We start from the raw sequence: 23,300 nt of genomic DNA, 5'->3' as shown, positions 1-23,300 counted from the left end.
ACTGTGCCTCATGGGAACAGTCCAGCCCAAACTGCCAAGCCAGGTCCTCCCTAGACTAGAAACAAGTATCCTAGGACCGGTTTCGGGGTTTCACCCCTCTTCAGCCAGGATAGCTTGATTCCAGTGGCATGGAGAGCACGGGAACCACGTCTGGGCATACCCGTCCCACTTGGGGGTGACAAATGCAAAAACAACAGTTGATGGATAGAATGCAGAACAATGTCATTTATTCACCAAAGTACAGAGATCTAGGTCTAAATCCATCGTTTTTTTGCTCACCATGCCATTCCAGTTTGAACCCGCCCATATGCAAATCAGTCTTGACCCTGTGCCTCATGGGAACAGTTCAGACCGAACTGCCAAGCCAGGTCCTCCCTAGACTGGACACAAGCATCCTAGGACCGGTTTCGGGGTTTCACCCCTCTTCAGCCAGGATAGCTTGATTCCAGTGGCATAGAGTGCACGTGACCCACGTCTGGGCATACCCGTCCCACTCTGGGTGACAAATGCAAATACAACAGTTGATGGACAGAATGCAGAACAATGTCATACATTCACCCCAGTACAGAGATATGGGCCTAAATCCACCGTTTTTTTACTCACCATGCCATTCCAGTTCGAACCCAGCGACATGCAAATCAGTCGTGACCCTGTGCCTCATGGGAACACTCCAGCCTGAACTGCCAAGCCAGGTCCTCCCTAAACTGGAAACAAACATCGTAGGACCGGTTTCAGGGTTTCACCCATCTTCAGCCAGGTTAGCTTGATTCCAGTGGCATGGAGAGCATGGGACCCACGTCTGGGCCTACTCGTCCCACTCAAGGTGACAAATACAAAAAGAATAGTTGATGAACAGAATCAAGAACAATATCATACATTCACCCCATAACAGAGATCTGGGCCTAAATCCATAGTTTTTTTGCTCACCATGCCATTCCAGTCTGAACCCAGCCATATGAAAATCAGTCTTGAACCTGTGCCTCATGGGAACAGTCCAACCCGAATTGCCAAGCCGGGTCTTCCCAAGACTGGAAACAAGCATGCTAGGACCGTTTTAGGTTGATTCCAGTGGCGTGTAGAGCACGGGACCCATGTCTGGGCATACCCGTCCCACTCAGGGTGACAAATGCAAATACAACAGTTGATGGACAGAATGCAGAACAATGTCATACATTCACCCAGTACAGAGATCTGGGCCTAAATCCATCGTTTTTTTCCTCACCATGACATTCCAGTCTGAACCCAGCCATATGCAATTCAGTCTTGACCCTGTGCCTCATGGGAGCAGTCCAGCCTGAACTGCCAAGCCAGGTCTTCCCAAGACTGGAAACAAGCATCCTAGGACCGTTTTATGGGTTTCACACCTCTTCAGGCAGGATAGCTTGATTCCAGTGGCATGGAGAGCACGGGACCCACGTCTGGGCATACATCTCCCACTTGGAGTGACAAATGCAAAAACAACAGTTGATGGACAGAATGCAGAACAATGTCATACATTCACCCCAGTACAGAGATCTGGGCCTAAGTCCATCATTTTTTTACTGACCTTGCCATTCCAGTCTGAACCCAGCATATGCAAATCAGTCTTGACCCTGTGCCTCATGGGAACAGTTCAGACCAAACTGCCAAGCCAGGTCCTCCCTAGACTGGACACAAGCATCCTAGGACCGGTTTCGGGGTTTCACCCCTCTTCAGCCAGGATAGCTTGATTCCAGTGGCATAGAGTGCACGTGACCCACGTCTGGGCATACCCGTCCCACTCGGGGTGACAAATGCAAATACAACAGTTGATGGACAGAATGCAGAACAATGTCATACATTCACCCCAGTACAGAGATATGGGCCTAAATCCACCGTTTTTTTACTCACCATTCTATTCCAGTTTGAACCCAGCCATATGCAAATCAGTCTTGACCCTGTGCCTCATGAGAACAGTCTAGCCCGAACTGCCAAGCCAGGTCCTCCCTAGACTGGAAACAAGCATCATAGGACCGGTTTCTTGATTTCACCCCTCTTCAGCCATTATAGCTTGATTCCAGTGGCATGGAGAACACGGGATCCACATCTGGGCATACCTCTCCCACTTGGGGTGACAAATGCAAAAACAACAGTTGATGGACAGAATGCAGAATAATGTCATACATTCACCCCAGTACAGAGATCTGGGCCCAAATCCATCATTTTTTTGCTCACCATGCCATTCCAGTCTGAACCCAGCCATATGTAAATCGGTCTTGACCCTGTGCCTCATGGGAACAGTCCATCCCGAACTGCCAAGCCAGGTCTTCCCACGACTGGAAACAAGCATCATTGGACTGTTGTCATTGTTTCACCCCTATTCAGCCCGGATAGCTTGATTCCAGTGGCATGGAGAGCACAGGCCCCACGTCTGGGCCTACCCGTCCCACTCGGGGTGACAAATGCAATAACAACAGTTGTTGGATAGAATGCAGAACAATGTCATACATTCACCCCAGTACAGAGATCTTGGCCTAAATCCACCGTTTTTTGGCTCACCATGCTATTCCAGTCTGAACCCAGCCATATGCAAATCCGTCTTGACTCTGTGCCTCATGGGAACAGTCCTGCCCAAACTGCCAAGCCAGGTGCTCCCGAGACTAGAAACAAGCATCCTAGGACCGGTTTCGGGGTTTCACCCCTCTTCAGCCAGGATTGCTAGATTCCAGTGGCATGGAGAGCACGGGACCCACGTCTGGGCATACCTCTCCCACTTGGGGTGACAAATACAAAAACAACAGTTGATAGACAGAATGCAGAACAATGTCATACATTCACCCCAGTATAGAGATCTGGGCCTAAATCAATAGTTTTTTTCCTCACCGTGCCATTCCAGTTCGAACCCAGTGACATGCAAATCAGTCGTGACCCTGTGCCTCATGGGAACACTCCAGCCTGAACTGCCAAGCCAAGTCCTCCCTAAACTGGAAACAAACATCGTAGGACCGGTTTCAGGGTTTCACCCATCTTCAGCCAGGTTAGCTTGATTCCAGTGGCATGGAGAGCATGGGACCCACGTCTGGGCCTACTCGTCCCACTCAAGGTGACAAATACAAAAAGAACAGTTGATGAACAGAATGAAGAACAATGTCATACATTCACCCCATAACAGAGATCTGGGCCTAAATCCATAGTTTTTTTGCTCACCATGCCATTCCAGTCTGAACCCAGCCATATGCAAATCAGTCTTGAACCTGTGCCTCATGGGAACAGTCCAACCCGAACTGCCAAGTCGGGTCTTCCCAAGACTGGAAACAAGCATGCTAGGACTGTTTTAGGTTGATTTCAGTGGCATGTAGAGCATAGGACCCATGTCTGGGCATACCCGTCCCACTCAGGGTGACAAATGCAAATACAACACTTGATGGACAGAATGCAGAACAATGTCATACATTCACCCCAGTACAGAGATCTGGGCCTAAATCCATCGTTTTTTTCCTCACCATGACATTCCAGTCTGAACCCAGCCATATGCTATTCAGTCTTGACCCTGTGCCTCATGGGAGCAGTCCAGCCTGAACTGCCAAGCCAGGTCTTCCCAAGACTGGAAACAAGCATCCTAGGACCGTTTTATGGGTTTCACACCTCTTCAGCCAGGATAGCTTGATTCCAGTGGCATGGAGAGCATGGGACCCACGTCTGGGCATACATCTCCCACTTGGAGTGACAAATGCAAAAACAACAGTTGATGGACAGAATGCAGAACAATGTCATACATTCACCCCAGTACAGAGATCTGGGCCTAAGTCCATAATTTTTTTACTGACCATGCCATTCCAGTCTGAACCCAGCATATGGAAATTAGTCTTGACACTGTGCCTCATGGGAACAGTCTAGCCCAAACTGCCAAGCCAGGTCCTCCCTAGACTAGAAACAAGTATCCTAGGACCGGTTTCGGGGTTTCACCCCTCTTCAGCCAGGATAGCTTGATTCCAGTGGCATGGAGAGCACGGGAACCACGTCTGGGCATACCCGTCCCACTTGGGGGTGACAAATGCAAAAACAACAGTTGATGGATAGAATGCAGAACAATGTCTTTTATTCACCAAAGTACAGAGATCTAGGTCTAAATCCATCGTTTTTTTGCTCACCATGCCATTCCAGTTTGAACCCGCCCATATGCAAATCAGTCTTGACCCTGTGCCTCATGGGAACAGTTCAGACCGAACTGCCAAGCCAGGTCCTCCCTAGACTGGACACAAGCATCCTAGGACCGGTTTCGGGGTTTCACCCCTCTTCAGACAGGATAGCTTGATTCCAGTGGCATAGAGTGCACGTGACCCACGTCTGGGCATACCCGTCCCACTCTGGGTGACAAATGCAAATACAACAGTTGATGGACAGAATGCAGAACAATGTCATACATTCACCCCAGTACAGAGATATGGGCCTAAATCCACCGTTTTTTTACTCACCATGCCATTCCAGTTCGAACCCAGCGACATGCAAATCAGTCGTGACCCTGTGCCTCATGGGAACACTCCAGCCTGAACTGCCAAGCCAGGTCCTCCCTAAACTGGAAACAAACATCGTAGGACCGGTTTCAGGGTTTCACCCATCTTCAGCCAGGTTAGCTTGATTCCAGTGGCATGGAGAGCATGGGACCCACGTCTGGGCCTACTCGTCCCACTCAAGGTGACAAATACAAAAAGAATAGTTGATGAACAGAATCAAGAACAATATCATACATTCACCCCATAACAGAGATCTGGGCCTAAATCCATAGTTTTTTTGCTCACCATGCCATTCCAGTCTGAACCCAGCCATATGCAAATCAGTCTTGAACCTGTGCCTCATGGGAACAGTCCAACCCGAATTGCCAAGCCGGGTCTTCCCAAGACTGGAAACAAGCATGCTAGGACCGTTTTAGGTTGATTCCAGTGGCGTGTAGAGCACGGGACCCATGTCTGGGCATACCCGTCCCACTCAGGGTGACAAATGCAAATACAACAGTTGATGGACAGAATGCAGAACAATGTCATACATTCACCCAGTACAGAGATCTGGGCCTAAATCCATCGTTTTTTTCCTCACCATGACATTCCAGTCTGAACCCAGCCATATGCAATTCAGTCTTGACCCTGTGCCTCATGGGAGCAGTCCAGCCTGAACTGCCAAGCCAGGTCTTCCCAAGACTGGAAACAAGCATCCTAGGACCGTTTTATGGGTTTCACACCTCTTCAGGCAGGATAGCTTGATTCCAGTGGCATGGAGAGCACGGGACCCACGTCTGGGCATACATCTCCCACTTGGAGTGACAAATGCAAAAACAACAGTTGATGGACAGAATGCAGAACAATGTCATACATTCACCCCAGTACAGAGATCTGGGCCTAAGTCCATCATTTTTTTACTGACCTTGCCATTCCAGTCTGAACCCAGCATATGCAAATCAGTCTTGACCCTGTGCCTCATGGGAACAGTTCAGACCAAACTGCCAAGCCAGGTCCTCCCTAGACTGGACACAAGCATCCTAGGACCGGTTTCGGGGTTTCACCCCTCTTCAGCCAGGATAGCTTGATTCCAGTGGCATAGAGTGCACGTGACCCACGTCTGGGCATACCCGTCCCACTTGGGGTGACAAATGCAAATACAACAGTTGATGGACAGAATGCAGAACAATGTCATACATTCACCCCAGTACAGAGATATGGGCCTAAATCCACCGTTTTTTTACTCACCATGCTATTCCAGTTTGAACCCAGCCATATGCAAATCAGTCTTGACCCTGTGCCTCATGAGAACAGTCTAGCCCAAACTGCCAAGCCAGGTCCTCCCTAGACTGGAAACAAGCATCCTAGGACCGGTTTCTTGATTTCACCCCTATTCAGCCATTATAGCTTGATTCCAGTGGCATGGAGAACACGGTATCCACGTCTGTGCATACCCGTCCCACTCGGGGTGACAAATGCAAAAACAACAGTTTATGGACAGAATGCAATACAATGTCTTACATTCACCCCAGTACAGAGATCTGGGCCTAAATCCATCGTTTTTTTTGCTCACCATGCCATTCCAGTTTGAACCCAGCCATATGCAAATCTGCCTTGTTCCTGTGCCTCATGGGAACAGTCCAGCCCGAAATGCCAAGCCATGTCCTCGCTAGACTGGAAACAAGCATCCTAATACCGGTTTCGGGGTTTCACCACTCTTCAGCCACGATAGCTTGATTCTAGTGGCATGGAGAGCACGGGACCCACGTCTGGGCTTACCCGTCCCACTCGGTTGAGACAAATGCAAAAACAACAGTTGATGGATAGAATGCAGAACAATGTCATACATTCACCCCAGTACAGAGATCTGGGTCTAAATCCATAGTTTTTTTGCTCACCATGCCATTCCAGTTTAAACCCAGCCGTATGCAAATCGGTCTTGACCCTGTGCCTCATGGGAACAGTCCAGCCCGAACTGCCAAGCCAGGTCCTCCCTAGACTGGAAACAAGCATCCTAGGACCGGTTTCGGGGCTTCACCCCTCTTCAGCCAGGATAGCTTGATTCCAGTGGCATGGAGAGCACGGGAACCACGTCTGGGCATACCCGTCCCACTTGGGGGTGACAAATGCAAAAACAACAGTTGATGGATAGAATGCAGAACAATGTCATTTATTCACCAAAGTACAGAGATCTGGGTCGAAATCCATCGTTTTTTTGCTCACCATGCCATTCCAGTTTGAACCCGGCCATATGCAAATCAGTCTTGACCCTGTGCCTCATGGGAACAGTTCAGACCGAACTGCCAAGCTAGGTCCTCCCTAGACTGGACACAAGCATCCTAGGACCGGTTTTGGGGTTTCACCCCTCTTCAGCCAGGATAGCTTGATTCCAGTGGCATAGAGTGCACGTGACCCACGTCTGGGCATACCCGTCCCACTCGGGGTGACAAATGCAAATACAACAGTTGATGGACAGAATGCAGAACAATGTCATACATTCACCCCAGTACAGAGATATGGGCCTAAATCTACCGTTTTTTTACTCACCATGCCATTCCAGTTCGAACCCAGCGACATGCAAATCAGTCGTGACCCTGTGCCTCATGGGAACACTCCAGCCTGAACTGCCAAGCCAGGTCCTCCCTAAACTGGAAACAAACATCGTAGGACCGGTTTCAGGGTTTCACCCATCTTCAGCCAGGTTAGCTTGATTCCAGTGGCATGGAGAGCATGGGACCCACGTCTGGGCCTACTCGTCCCACTCAAGGTGACAAATACAAAAAGAACAGTTGATGAACAGAATCAAGAACAATATCATACAATCACCCCATAACAGAGATCTGGGCCTAAATCCATAGTTTTTTTGCTCACCATGCCATTCCAGTCTGAACCCAGCCATATGCAAATCAGTCTTGAACCTGTGCCTCATGGGAACAGTCCAACCCGAACTGCCAAGCCGGGTCTTCCCAAGACTGGAAACAAGCATGCTCGGACCGTTTTAGGTTGATTCCAGTGGCATGTAGAGCACGGGACCCATGTCTGGGCATACCCGTCCCACTCAGGGTGACAAATGCAAATACAACAGTTGATGGACAGAATGCAGAACAATGTCATACATTCACCCCAGTACAGAGATCTGGGCCTAAATCCATCGTTTTTTTCCTCACCATGACATTCCAGTCTGAACCCAGCCATATGCAATTCAGTCTTGACCCTGTGCCTCATGGGAGCAGTCCAGCCTGAACTGCCAAGCCAGATCTTCCCAAGACTGGAAACAAGCATCCTAGGACCGTTTTATGGGTTTCACACCTCTTCAGCCAGGATAGCTTGATTCCAGTGGCATGGAGAGCACGGGACCCACGTCTGGGCATACATCTCCCACTTGGAGTGACAAATGCAAAAACAACAGTTGATGGACAGAATGCAGAACAATGTCATACATTCACACCAGTACAGAGATCTGGGCCTAAGTCCATCATTTTTTTACTGACCTTGCCATTCCAGTCTGAACCCAGCATATGCAAATCAGTCTTGACCCTGTGCCTCATGGGAACAGTTCAGACCAAACTGCCAAGCCAGGTCCTCCCTAGACTGGACACAAGCATCCTAGGACCGGTTTCGGGGTTTCACCCATCTTCAGCCAGGATAGCTTGATTCCAGTGGCATAGAGTGCACGTGACCCACGTCTGGGCATACCCGTCCCACTCGGGGTGACAAATGCAAATACAACAGTTGATGGACAGAATGCAGAACAATGTCATACATTCACCCCAGTACAGAGATATGGGCCTAAATCCACCGTTTTTTTACTCACCATGCTATTCCAGTTTGAACCCAGCCATATGCAAATCAGTCTTGACCCTGTGCCTCATGAGAACAGTCTAGCCCGAACTGCCAAGCCAGGTCCTCCCTAGACTGGAAACAAGCATCCTAGGACCGGTTTCTTGATTTCACCCCTCTTCAGCCATTATAGCTTGATTCCAGTGGCATGGAGAACACGGGATCCACGTCTGTGCATACCCGTCCCACTCGGGGTGACAAATGCAAAAACAAAAGTTTATGGACAGAATGCAATACAATATCTTACATTCACCCCAGTACAGAGTTCTGGGCCTAAATCCATCATTTTTTTTGCTCACCATGCCATTCCAGTTTGAACCCAGCCATATGCAAATCTGCCTTGTTCCTGTGCCTCATGGGAACAGTCCAGCCCGAAATGCCAAGCCATGTCCTCGCTAGATAGACTGGAAACAAGCATCCTAATACCGGTTTCGGGGTTTCACCACTCTTCAGCCACGATAGCTTGATTCCAGTGGCATGGAGAGCACGGGACCAACGTCTGGGCTTACCCGTCCCACTCGGTTGTGACAAATGCAAAAACAACAGTTGATGGATAGAATGCAGAACAATATCATACATTCACCCCAGTACAGAGATATGGGTCTAAATCCATCGTTTTTTTGCTCACCATGCCATTCCAGTTTGAACCCAGTCATATGCAAATCAGTCTTGACCCTGTGCCTCATGGGAACAGTCCAGACCGAACTGCCATGCCAGGTCCTCCCTAGACTGGAAACAAGCATCCTATTACCGGTTTTGGGGTTTCACCCCTCTTCAGCCAGGATAGCTTGAATCCAGTGGCATGGAGAACACGGGACCCACGTCTGGGCATACCCGTCCCACTTGGGGTGACAAATGCAAAAACAACAGTTGATGGACAGAATGTAGAACAATGTCATACATTCACCCCAGTACAGAGATCTGGGTCTAAATCCATAGTTTTTTTGCTCACCATGCCATTCCAGTTTAAACCCAGCCGTATGCAAATCGGTCTTCACCCTGTGCCTCATGGGAACAGTCCAGCCCGAACTGCCAAGCCAGGTCCTCCCTAGACTAGAAACAAGCATCCTAGGACCGGTTTCGGGGCTTCACCCCTCTTCAGCCAGGATAGCTTGATCACAGTGGCATGGAGAACATGGGACCCACGTCCGGGCATACCCGTCCCACTCGGGGTGACAAATGCAAAAACAACAGTTGATGGACAGAATGTAATACAATGTCATACATTTACCCCAGTACAGAGATCTGAGTCTAAATCCATTTTTTTTGCTCACCATGCCATTCCAGTTTGAACACAGCCATATGCAAATCAGTCTTGAACCTGTGCCTCATGGGAACAGTCCAACCCGAACTGCCAAGCCAGGTCTTCCCAAGACTGGAAACAAGCATGCTAGGACCGTTTTCGGGGTTTCACCCCTCCTCAGCCAGGATAGGTTGATTCCAGTGGCATGTAGAGCACGGGACCCACGTCTGGGCATACCCGTCCCACTCGGGGTGACAAATGCAAAAACAACAGTTGATGGACAGAATGCAGAACAATGTCATACATTCACCCCAGTACAGAGATCTGGGCCTAAATCCATCAATTTTTTGCTCACCATGCCATTCCAGTTTGAACCCAGCCATATGCAAATCAGTCTTGACCCTGTGTCTCATGGGTACAGTCCAGCCCTAACTGCCAAGCCAGGTCCTCCCTAGACTGCAAACAAGCATCCTAATACCAGTTCTAGGGTTTCACCCCTTTTCAGCCAGGATAGCTTGATTCCAGTGGCATGGAGAGCACGGGACCCACATCTGGGCATACCTCTCCCACTTGGGGTGACAAATGCAAAAACAACAGTTGATGGACAGAATGCAGAATAATGTCATACATTCACCCCAGTACAGAGATCTGGGCCCAAATCCATCATTTTTTTGCTCACCATGCCATTCCAGTCTGAACCCAGCCATATGCAAATCGGTCTTGACCCTGTGCCTCATGGGAACAGTCCATCCCGAACTGCCAAGCCAGGTCTTCCCACGACTGGAAACAAGCATCATTGGACTGTTGTCATTGTTTCACCCCTATTCAGCCAGGATAGCTTGATTCCAGTGGCATGGAGAGCACAGGACCCACGTCTGGGCATACCCGTCCCACTCGGGGTGACAAATGCAATAACAACAGTTGTTGGATAGAATGCAGAACAATGTCATACATTCACCCCAGTACAAAGATCTTGGCCTAAATCCACCGTTTTTTGGCTCACCATGCTATTCCAGTCTGAACCCAGCCATATGCAAATCCGTCTTGACTCTGTGCCTCATGGGAACAGTCCAGCCCAAACTGCCAAGCCAGGTCCTCCCTAGACTAGAAGCAAGCATCCTAGGACCGGTTTCGGGGTTTCACCTCTCTTCAGCCAGGATTGCTTGATTCCAGTGGCATGGAGAGCAAGAGACCCACGTCTGGGCATACCTCTCCCACTTGGGGTGACAAGTACAAAAACAACAGTTGATAGACAGAATGCAGAACAATGTCATACATTTACCCCAGTACAGAGATCTGGGCCTAAATCCATCGTTTTTTTGCTCACCATGACATTCCAGTCTGAACCCAGCCATATGCAATTCAGTCTTGACCCTGTGCCTCATGGGAGCAGTCCAGCCTGAACTGCCAAGCCAGGTCTTCCCATGACTGGAAACAAGCATCCTAGGACCATTTTATGGGTTTCACACCTCTTCAGCCAGGATAGCTTGATTCCAGTGGCATGGAGAGCACGGGACCCACGTCTGGGCATACATCTCCCACTTGGAGTGTCAAATGCAAAAACAACAGTTGATGGACAGAATACAGAACAATGTCATACATTCACCCCAGTACAGAGATATGGGCCTAAATCCACCGTTGTTTTACTCACCATGCCATTCCAGTTCGAACCCAGCGACATGCAAATCAGTTGTGACCCTGTGCCTCATGGGAACACTCCAGCCTGAACTGCCAAGCCAGGTCCTCCCTAAACTGGAAACAAACATCGTAGGACCGGTTTCAGGGTTTCACCCATCTTCAGCCAGGTTAGCTTGATTCCAGTGGCATGGAGAGCATGGGACCCAAGTCTGGGCCTACTCGTCCCACTCAAGGTGACAAATACAAAAAGAACAGTTGATGAACAGAATCAAGAACAATGTCATACATTCACCCCATAACAGAGATCTGGGCCTAAATCCATAGTTTTTTTGCTCACCATGCCATTCCAGTCTGAACCCAGCCATATGCAAATCAGTCTTGAACCTGTGCCTCATGGGAACAGTCCAACCCGAACTGCCAAGCCGGGTCTTCCCAAGACTGGAAACAAGCATGCTAGGACCGTTTTAGGTTGATTCCAGTGGCATGTAGAGCATGGGACCCATGTCTGGGCATACCCGTCCCACTCAGGGTGACAAATGCAAATACAACAGTTGATGGACAGAATGCAGAACAATGTCATACATTCACCCCAGTACAGAGATCTGGGCCTAAATCCATCGTTTTTTTCCTCACCATGACATTCCAGTCTGAACCCAGCCATATGCAATTCAGTCTTGACCCTGTGCCTCATGGGAGCAGTCCAGCCTGAACTGCCAAGCCAGGTCTTCCCAAGACTGGAAACAAGCATCCTAGGACCGTTTTATGGGTTTCACACCTCTTCAGCCAGGATAGCTTGATTCCAGTGGCATGGAGAGCACGGGACCCACGTCTGGGCATACATCTCCCACTTGGAGTGACAAATGCAAAAACAACAGTTGATGGACAGAATGCAGAACAATGTCATACATTCACCCCAGTACAGAGATCTGGGCCTAAGTCCATCATTTTTTTACTGACCATGCCATTCCAGTCTGAACCCAGCATATGGAAATTAGTCTTGACTCTGTGCCTCATGGGAACAGTCCCGCCCAAACTGCCAAGCCAGGTCCTCCCTAGACTAGAAACAAGTATCCTAGCACCGGTTTCGGGGTTCCACCCCTCTTCAGCCAGGATAGCTTGATTCCAGTGGCATGGAGAGCTCGGGAACCACGTCTGGGCATACCCGTCCCACTTGGGGGTGACAAATGCAACAAAAACAGTTGATGGATAGAATGCAGAACAATGTCATTCATTCACCAAAGTACAGAGATCTGGGTCTAAATCCATCGTTTTTTTGCTCACCATGCCATTCCAGTTTGAACCCGGCCATATGCAAATCAGTCTTGACCCTGTGCCTCATGGGAACAGTTCAGACCAAACTGCCAAGCCAGGTCCTCCCTTGACTGGCCACAATCATCCTAGGACCGGTTTCGGGGTTTCACCCCTCTTCAGCCAGGATAGCTTGAGTCCAGTGGCATAGAGTGCACGTGACCCACGTCTGGGCATACCCGTCCCACTCGGGGTGACAAATGCAAATACAACAGTTGATGGACAGAATGCAGAACAATGTCATACATTCACCCCAGTACATAGATATGGGCCTAAATCCACTGTTTTTTTACTCACCATGCTATTCCAGTTTGAACCCAGCCATATGCAAATCAGTCTTGACCCTGTGCCTCATGAGAACAGTCTAGCCCGAACTGCCAAGCCAGGTCCTCCCTAGACTGGAAACAAGCATCCTAGGACCGGTTTCTTGATTTCATCCCTCGTCAGCCATTATAGCTTGATTCCAGTGGCATCGAGAACACGGGATCCACGTCTGTGCATACCCGTCCCACTCGGGGTGACAAATGCAAAAACAACAGTTTATGGACAGAATGCAATACAATGTCTTACATTCACCCCAATACAGAGATCTGGGCCTAAATCCATCGTTTTTTTTGCTCACCATTCCATTCCAGTTTGAACCCAGCCATATGCAAATCTGCCTTGTTCCTGTGCCTCATGGAAACAGTCCAGCCCCCAATGCCAAGCCATGTCCTCGCTAGACTGGAAACAAGCATCCTAATACCGGTTTCGGGGTTTCACCACTCTTCAGCCACGATAGCTTGATTCCAGTGGCATGGAGAGCACGGGACCCACGTCTGGGCTTACCCGTCCCACTCGGTTGTGACAAATGCAAAAACAACAGTTGATGGATAGAATGCAGAACAATATCATACATTCACCCCAGTACAGAGATATGGGTCTAAATCCATCGTTTTTTTGCTCACCATGCCATTCCAGTTTGAACCCAGTCATATGCAAATCAGTCTTGACCCTGTGCCTCATGGGTACAGTCCAGACCGAACTGCCAAGCCAGGTCCTCCCTAGACTGGAAACAAGCATCCTAGTACCGGTTTTGGGGTTTCACCCCTCTTCAGCCAGGATAGCTTGAATCCAGTGGCATGGAGAACACGGGACCCACATCTGGGCATACCCGTCTCACTTGGGGTGACAAATGCAAAAACAACAGTTGATGGACAGAATGTAGAACAATGTCATACATTCACCCCAGTACAGAGATCTGGGTCTAAATCCATAGTTTTTTTGCTCACCATGACATTCCAGTTTGAACCCAGCCGTATGCAAATCGGTCTTGATCCTGTGCCTCATGGGAACAGTCCAGCCCTAACTGCCTAGCCAGGTCCTCCCTAGACTGGAAACAAGCATCCTAGGACCGGGTTCGGGGCTTCACCCCTCTTCAGCCAGGATAGCTTGATCACAGTGGCATGGAGAACATGGGACCCACGTCCGGGCATACCCATCCCACTCGGGGTGACAAATGCAAAAACAACAGTTGATGGACAGAATGTAATACAATGTCATACATTTACCCCAGTACAGAGATCTGAGTCTAAATCCATTTTTTTTGCTCACCATGCCATTCCAGTTTGAACACAGCCATATGCAAATCAGTCTTGAACCTGTGCCTCATGGGAACAGTCCAACCCGAACTGCCAAGCCAGGTCTTCCCAAGACTGGAAACAAGCATGCTAGGACCGTTTTCGGGGATTCACCCCTCCTCAGCCAGGATAGGTTGATTACAGTGGCATGTAGAGCACGGGACCCACGTCTGGGCATACCCGTCCCACTCGGGGTGACAAATGCAAAAACAACAGTTGATGGACAGAATGCAGAACAATGTCATACATTCACCCCAGTACAGAGATCTGGGCCTAAATCCATCAATTTTTTGCTCACCATGCCATTCCAGTTTGAACCCAGCCATATGCAAATCAGTCTTGACCCTGTGTCTCATGGGTACAGTCCAGCCCTAACTGCCAAGCCAGGTCCTCCCTAGACTGCAAACAAGCATCCTAATACCAGTTCTAGGGTTTCACCCCTTTTCAGCCAGGATAGCTTGATTCCAGTGGCATGGAGAGCACGGGACCCACATCTGGGCATACCTCTCCCACTTGGGGTGACAAATGCAAAAACAACAGTTGATGGACAGAATGCAGAATAATGTCATACATTCACCCCAGTACAGAGATCTGGGCCCAAATCCATCATTTTTTTGCTCACCATGCCATTCCAGTCTGAACCCAGCCATATGCAAATCGGTCTTGACCCTGTGCCTCATGGGAACAGTCCATCCCGAACTGCCAAGCCAGGTCTTCCCACGACTGGAAACAAGCATCATTGGACTGTTGTCATTGTTTCACCCCTATTCAGCCAGGATAGCTTGATTCCAGTGGCATGGAGAGCACAGGACCCACGTCTGGGCATACCCGTCCCACTCGGGGTGACAAATGCAATAACAACAGTTGTTGGATAGAATGCAGAAAAATGTCATACATTCACCCCAGTACAGAGATCTTGGCCTAAATCCACTGTTTTTTGGCTCACCATGCTATTCCAGTCTGAACCCAGCCATATGCAAATCCGTCTTGACTCTGTGCCTCATGGGAACAGTCCAGCCCAAACTGCCAAGCCAGGTCCTCCCTAGACTAGAAGCAAGCATCCTAGGACCGGTTTCGGGGTTTCACCTCTCTTCAGCCAGGATTGCTTGATTCCAGTGGCATGGAGAGCACGAGACCCACGTCTGGGCATCCCCCTCCCACTTGGGGTGACAAATACAAAAACAACAGTTGATAGACAGAATGCAGAACAATGTCATACATTCACCCCAGTATAGAGATATGGGTCTAAATCCATCGTTTTTTCCCTCACCGTGCCATTCCAGTTCGAACCCAGCGACATGCAAATCAGTCGTGACCCTGTGCCTCATGGGAACACTCCAGCCTGAACTGCCAAGCCAGGTCCTCCCTAAACTGGAAACAAACATCGTAGGACCGGTTTCAGGGTTTCACCCATCTTCAGCCAGGTTAGCTTGATTCCAGTGGCATGGAGAGCATGGGACCCACGTCTGGGCCTACTCGTCCCACTCAAGGTGACAAATACAAAAAGAACAGTTGATGAACAGAATCAAGAACAATATCATACAATCACCCCATAACAGAGATCTGGGCCTAAATCCATAGTTTTTTTGCTCACCATGCCATTCCAGTCTGAACCCAGCCATATGCAAATCAGTCTTGAACCTGTGCCTCATGGGAACAGTCCAACCCGAACTGCCAAGCCGGGTCTTCCCAAGACTGGAAACAAGCATGCTCGGACCGTTTTAGGTTGATTCCAGTGGCATGTAGAGCACGGGACCCATGTCTGGGCATACCCGTCCCACTCAGGGTGACAAATGCAAATACAACAGTTGATGGACAGAATGCAGAACAATGTCATACATTCACCCCAGTACAGAGATCTGGGCCTAAATCCATCGTTTTTTTCCTCACCATGACATTCCAGTCTGAACCCAGCCATATGCAATTCAGTCTTGACCCTGTGCCTCATGGGAGCAGTCCAGCCTGAACTGCCAAGCCAGATCTTCCCAAGACTGGAAACAAGCATCCTAGGACCGTTTTATGGGTTTCACACCTCTTCAGCCAGGATAGCTTGATTCCAGTGGCATGGAGAGCACGGGACCCACGTCTGGGCATACATCTCCCACTTGGAGTGACAAATGCAAAAACAACAGTTGATGGACAGAATGCAGAACAATGTCATACATTCACACCAGTACAGAGATCTGGGCCTAAGTCCATCATTTTTTTACTGACCTTGCCATTCCAGTCTGAACCCAGCATATGCAAATCAGTCTTGACCCTGTGCCTCATGGGAACAGTTCAGACCAAACTGCCAAGCCAGGTCCTCCCTAGACTGGACACAAGCATCCTAGGACCGGTTTCGGGGTTTCACCCATCTTCAGCCAGGATAGCTTGATTCCAGTGGCATAGAGTGCACGTGACCCACGTCTGGGCATACCCGTCCCACTCGGGGTGACAAATGCAAATACAACAGTTGATGGACAGAATGCAGAACAATGTCATACATTCACCCCAGTACAGAGATATGGGCCTAAATCCACCGTTTTTTTACTCACCATGCTATTCCAGTTTGAACCCAGCCATATGCAAATCAGTCTTGACCCTGTGCCTCATGAGAACAGTCTAGCCCGAACTGCCAAGCCAGGTCCTCCCTAGACTGGAAACAAGCATCCTAGGACCGGTTTCTTGATTTCACCCCTCTTCAGCCATTATAGCTTGATTCCAGTGGCATGGAGAACACGGGATCCACGTCTGTGCATACCCGTCCCACTCGGGGTGACAAATGCAAAAACAAAAGTTTATGGACAGAATGCAATACAATATCTTACATTCACCCCAGTACAGAGTTCTGGGCCTAAATCCATCATTTTTTTTGCTCACCATGCCATTCCAGTTTGAACCCAGCCATATGCAAATCTGCCTTGTTCCTGTGCCTCATGGGAACAGTCCAGCCCGAAATGCCAAGCCATGTCCTCGCTAGATAGACTGGAAACAAGCATCCTAATACCGGTTTCGGGGTTTCACCACTCTTCAGCCACGATAGCTTGATTCCAGTGGCATGGAGAGCACGGGACCAACGTCTGGGCTTACCCGTCCCACTCGGTTGTGACAAATGCAAAAACAACAGTTGATGGATAGAATGCAGAACAATATCATACATTCACCCCAGTACAGAGATATGGGTCTAAATCCATCGTTTTTTTGCTCACCATGCCATTCCAGTTTGAACCCAGTCATATGCAAATCAGTCTTGACCCTGTGCCTCATGGGAACAGTCCAGACCGAACTGCCATGCCAGGTCCTCCCTAGACTGGAAACAAGCATCCTATTACCGGTTTTGGGGTTTCACCCCTCTTCAGCCAGGATAGCTTGAATCCAGTGGCATGGAGAACACGGGACCCACGTCTGGGCATACCCGTCCCACTTGGGGTGACAAATGCAAAAACAACAGTTGATGGACAGAATGTAGAACAATGTCATACATTCACCCCAGTACAGAGATCTGGGTCTAAATCCATAGTTTTTTTGCTCACCATGCCATTCCAGTTTAAACCCAGCCGTATGCAAATCGGTCTTCACCCTGTGCCTCATGGGAACAGTCCAGCCCGAACTGCCAAGCCAGGTCCTCCCTAGACTAGAAACAAGCATCCTAGGACCGGTTTCGGGGCTTCACCCCTCTTCAGCCAGGATAGCTTGATCACAGTGGCATGGAGAACATGGGACCCACGTCCGGGCATACCCGTCCCACTCGGGGTGACAAATGCAAAAACAACAGTTGATGGACAGAATGTAATACAATGTCATACATTTACCCCAGTACAGAGATCTGAGTCTAAATCCATTTTTTTTGCTCGCCATGCCATTCCAGTTTGAACACAGCCATATGCAAATCAGTCTTGAACCTGTGCCTCATGGGAACAGTCCAACCCGAACTGCCAAGCCAGGTCTTCCCAAGACTGGAAACAAGCATGCTAGGACCGTTTTCGGGGTTTCACCCCTCCTCAGCCAGGATAGGTTGATTCCAGTGGCATGTAGAGCACGGGACCCACGTCTGGGCATACCCGTCCCACTCGGGGTGACAAATGCAAAAACAACAGTTGATGGACAGAATGCAGAACAATGTCATACATTCACCCCAGTACAGAGATCTGGGCCTAAATCCATCAATTTTTTGCTCACCATGCCATTCCAGTTTGAACCCAGCCATATGCAAATCAGTCTTGACCCTGTGTCTCATGGGTACAGTCCAGCCCTAACTGCCAAGCCAGGTCCTCCCTAGACTGCAAACAAGCATCCTAATACCAGTTCTAGGGTTTCACCCCTTTTCAGCCAGGATAGCTTGATTCCAGTGGCATGGAGAGCACGGGACCCACATCTGGGCATACCTCTCCCACTTGGGGTGACAAATGCAAAAACAACAGTTGATGGACAGAATGCAGAATAATGTCATACATTCACCCCAGTACAGAGATCTGGGCCCAAATCCATCATTTTTTTGCTCACCATGCCATTCCAGTCTGAACCCAGCCATATGCAAATCGGTCTTGACCCTGTGCCTCATGGGAACAGTCCATCCCGAACTGCCAAGCCAGGTCTTCCCACGACTGGAAACAAGCATCATTGGACTGTTGTCATTGTTTCACCCCTATTCAGCCAGGATAGCTTGATTCCAGTGGCATGGAGAGCACAGGACCCACGTCTGGGCATACCCGTCCCACTCGGGGTGACAAATGCAATAACAACAGTTGTTGGATAGAATGCAGAACAATGTCATACATTCACCCCAGTACAAAGATCTTGGCCTAAATCCACCGTTTTTTGGCTCACCATGCTATTCCAGTCTGAACCCAGCCATATGCAAATCCGTCTTGACTCTGTGCCTCATGGGAACAGTCCAGCCCAAACTGCCAAGCCAGGTCCTCCCTAGACTAGAAGCAAGCATCCTAGGACCGGTTTCGGGGTTTCACCTCTCTTCAGCCAGGATTGCTTGATTCCAGTGGCATGGAGAGCAAGAGACCCACGTCTGGGCATACCTCTCCCACTTGGGGTGACAAGTACAAAAACAACAGTTGATAGACAGAATGCAGAACAATGTCATACATTTACCCCAGTACAGAGATCTGGGCCTAAATCCATCGTTTTTTTGCTCACCATGACATTCCAGTCTGAACCCAGCCATATGCAATTCAGTCTTGACCCTGTGCCTCATGGGAGCAGTCCAGCCTGAACTGCCAAGCCAGGTCTTCCCATGACTGGAAACAAGCATCCTAGGACCATTTTATGGGTTTCACACCTCTTCAGCCAGGATAGCTTGATTCCAGTGGCATGGAGAGCACGGGACCCACGTCTGGGCATACATCTCCCACTTGGAGTGTCAAATGCAAAAACAACAGTTGATGGACAGAATACAGAACAATGTCATACATTCACCCCAGTACAGAGATATGGGCCTAAATCCACCGTTTTTTTACTCACCATGCCATTCCAGTTCGAACCCAGCGACATGCAAATCAGTCGTGACCCTGTGCCTCATGGGAACACTCCAGCCTGAACTGCCAAGCCAGGTCCTCCCTAAACTGGAAACAAACATCGTAGGACCGGTTTCAGGGTTTCACCCATCTTCAGCCAGGTTAGCTTGATTCCAGTGGCATGGAGAGCATGGGACCCAAGTCTGGGCCTACTCGTCCCACTCAAGGTGACAAATACAAAAAGAACAGTTGATGAACAGAATCAAGAACAATGTCATACATTCACCCCATAACAGAGATCTGGGCCTAAATCCATAGTTTTTTTGCTCACCATGCCATTCCAGTCTGAACCCAGCCATATGCAAATCAGTCTTGAACCTGTGCCTCATGGGAACAGTCCAACCCGAACTGCCAAGCCGGGTCTTCCCAAGACTGGAAACAAGCATGCTAGGACCGTTTTAGGTTGATTCCAGTGGCATGTAGAGCATGGGACCCATGTCTGGGCATACCCGTCCCACTCAGGGTGACAAATGCAAATACAACAGTTGATGGACAGAATGCAGAACAATGTCATACATTCACCCCAGTACAGAGATCTGGGCCTAAATCCATCGTTTTTTTCCTCACCATGACATTCCAGTCTGAACCCAGCCATATGCAATTCAGTCTTGACCCTGTGCCTCATGGGAGCAGTCCAGCCTGAACTGCCAAGCCAGGTCTTCCCAAGACTGGAAACAAGCATCCTAGGACCGTTTTATGGGTTTCACACCTCTTCAGCCAGGATAGCTTGATTCCAGTGGCATGGAGAGCACGGGACCCACGTCTGGGCATACATCTCCCACTTGGAGTGACAAATGCAAAAACAACAGTTGATGGACAGAATGCAGAACAATGTCATACATTCACCCCAGTACAGAGATCTGGGCCTAAGTCCATCATTTTTTTACTGACCATGCCATTCCAGTCTGAACCCAGCATATGGAAATTAGTCTTGACTCTGTGCCTCATGGGAACAGTCCCGCCCAAACTGCCAAGCCAGGTCCTCCCTAGACTAGAAACAAGTATCCTAGCACCGGTTTCGGGGTTCCACCCCTCTTCAGCCAGGATAGCTTGATTCCAGTGGCATGGAGAGCTCGGGAACCACGTCTGGGCATACCCGTCCCACTTGGGGGTGACAAATGCAACAAAAACAGTTGATGGATAGAATGCAGAACAATGTCATTCATTCACCAAAGTACAGAGATCTGGGTCTAAATCCATCGTTTTTTTGCTCACCATGCCATTCCAGTTTGAACCCGGCCATATGCAAATCAGTCTTGACCCTGTGCCTCATGGGAACAGTTCAGACCAAACTGCCAAGCCAGGTCCTCCCTTGACTGGCCACAATCATCCTAGGACCGGTTTCGGGGTTTCACCCCTCTTCAGCCAGGATAGCTTGAGTCCAGTGGCATAGAGTGCACGTGACCCACGTCTGGGCATACCCGTCCCACTCGGGGTGACAAATGCAAATACAACAGTTGATGGACAGAATGCAGAACAATGTCATACATTCACCCCAGTACATAGATATGGGCCTAAATCCACTGTTTTTTTACTCACCATGCTATTCCAGTTTGAACCCAGCCATATGCAAATCAGTCTTGACCCTGTGCCTCATGAGAACAGTCTAGCCCGAACTGCCAAGCCAGGTCCTCCCTAGACTGGAAACAAGCATCCTAGGACCGGTTTCTTGATTTCATCCCTCGTCAGCCATTATAGCTTGATTCCAGTGGCATCGAGAACACGGGATCCACGTCTGTGCATACCCGTCCCACTCGGGGTGACAAATGCAAAAACAACAGTTTATGGACAGAATGCAATACAATGTCTTACATTCACCCCAATACAGAGATCTGGGCCTAAATCCATCGTTTTTTTTGCTCACCATTCCATTCCAGTTTGAACCCAGCCATATGCAAATCTGCCTTGTTCCTGTGCCTCATGGAAACAGTCCAGCCCCCAATGCCAAGCCATGTCCTCGCTAGACTGGAAACAAGCATCCTAATACCGGTTTCGGGGTTTCACCACTCTTCAGCCACGATAGCTTGATTCCAGTGGCATGGAGAGCACGGGACCCACGTCTGGGCTTACCCGTCCCACTCGGTTGTGACAAATGCAAAAACAACAGTTGATGGATAGAATGCAGAACAATATCATACATTCACCCCAGTACAGAGATATGGGTCTAAATCCATCGTTTTTTTGCTCACCATGCCATTCCAGTTTGAACCCAGTCATATGCAAATCAGTCTTGACCCTGTGCCTCATGGGTACAGTCCAGACCGAACTGCCAAGCCAGGTCCTCCCTAGACTGGAAACAAGCATCCTAGTACCGGTTTTGGGGTTTCACCCCTCTTCAGCCAGGATAGCTTGAATCCAGTGGCATGGAGAACACGGGACCCACATCTGGGCATACCCGTCTCACTTGGGGTGACAAATGCAAAAACAACAGTTGATGGACAGAATGTAGAACAATGTCATACATTCACCCCAGTACAGAGATCTGGGTCTAAATCCATAGTTTTTTTGCTCACCATGACATTCCAGTTTGAACCCAGCCGTATGCAAATCGGTCTTGATCCTGTGCCTCATGGGAACAGTCCAGCCCTAACTGCCTAGCCAGGTCCTCCCTAGACTGGAAACAAGCATCCTAGGACCGGGTTCGGGGCTTCACCCCTCTTCAGCCAGGATAGCTTGATCACAGTGGCATGGAGAACATGGGACCCACGTCCGGGCATACCCATCCCACTCGGGGTGACAAATGCAAAAACAACAGTTGATGGACAGAATGTAATACAATGTCATACATTTACCCCAGTACAGAGATCTGAGTCTAAATCCATTTTTTTTGCTCACCATGCCATTCCAGTTTGAACACAGCCATATGCAAATCAGTCTTGAACCTGTGCCTCATGGGAACAGTCCAACCCGAACTGCCAAGCCAGGTCTTCCCAAGACTGGAAACAAGCATGCTAGGACCGTTTTCGGGGATTCACCCCTCCTCAGCCAGGATAGGTTGATTACAGTGGCATGTAGAGCACGGGACCCACGTCTGGGCATACCCGTCCCACTCGGGGTGACAAATGCAAAAACAACAGTTGATGGACAGAATGCAGAACAATGTCATACATTCACCCCAGTACAGAGATCTGGGCCTAAATCCATCAATTTTTTGCTCACCATGCCATTCCAGTTTGAACCCAGCCATATGCAAATCAGTCTTGACCCTGTGTCTCATGGGTACAGTCCAGCCCTAACTGCCAAGCCAGGTCCTCCCTAGACTGCAAACAAGCATCCTAATACCAGTTCTAGGGTTTCACCCCTTTTCAGCCAGGATAGCTTGATTCCAGTGGCATGGAGAGCACGGGACCCACATCTGGGCATACCTCTCCCACTTGGGGTGACAAATGCAAAAACAACAGTTGATGGACAGAATGCAGAATAATGTCATACATTCACCCCAGTACAGAGATCTGGGCCCAAATCCATCATTTTTTTGCTCACCATGCCATTCCAGTCTGAACCCAGCCATATGCAAATCGGTCTTGACCCTGTGCCTCATGGGAACAGTCCATCCCGAACTGCCAAGCCAGGTCTTCCCACGACTGGAAACAAGCATCATTGGACTGTTGTCATTGTTTCACCCCTATTCAGCCAGGATAGCTTGATTCCAGTGGCATGGAGAGCACAGGACCCACGTCTGGGCATACCC

The sequence above is a fragment of the Triturus cristatus genome, chromosome 1_1 (genome assembly GCF_964204655.1).
Source record: "Triturus cristatus chromosome 1_1, aTriCri1.1, whole genome shotgun sequence".
In the NCBI taxonomy this organism is placed as follows: domain Eukaryota; kingdom Metazoa; phylum Chordata; class Amphibia; order Caudata; family Salamandridae; genus Triturus; species Triturus cristatus.
The sequence above is the reverse complement of the archived record's forward strand: the minus strand, read 5'-3'. Positions refer to the sequence as shown.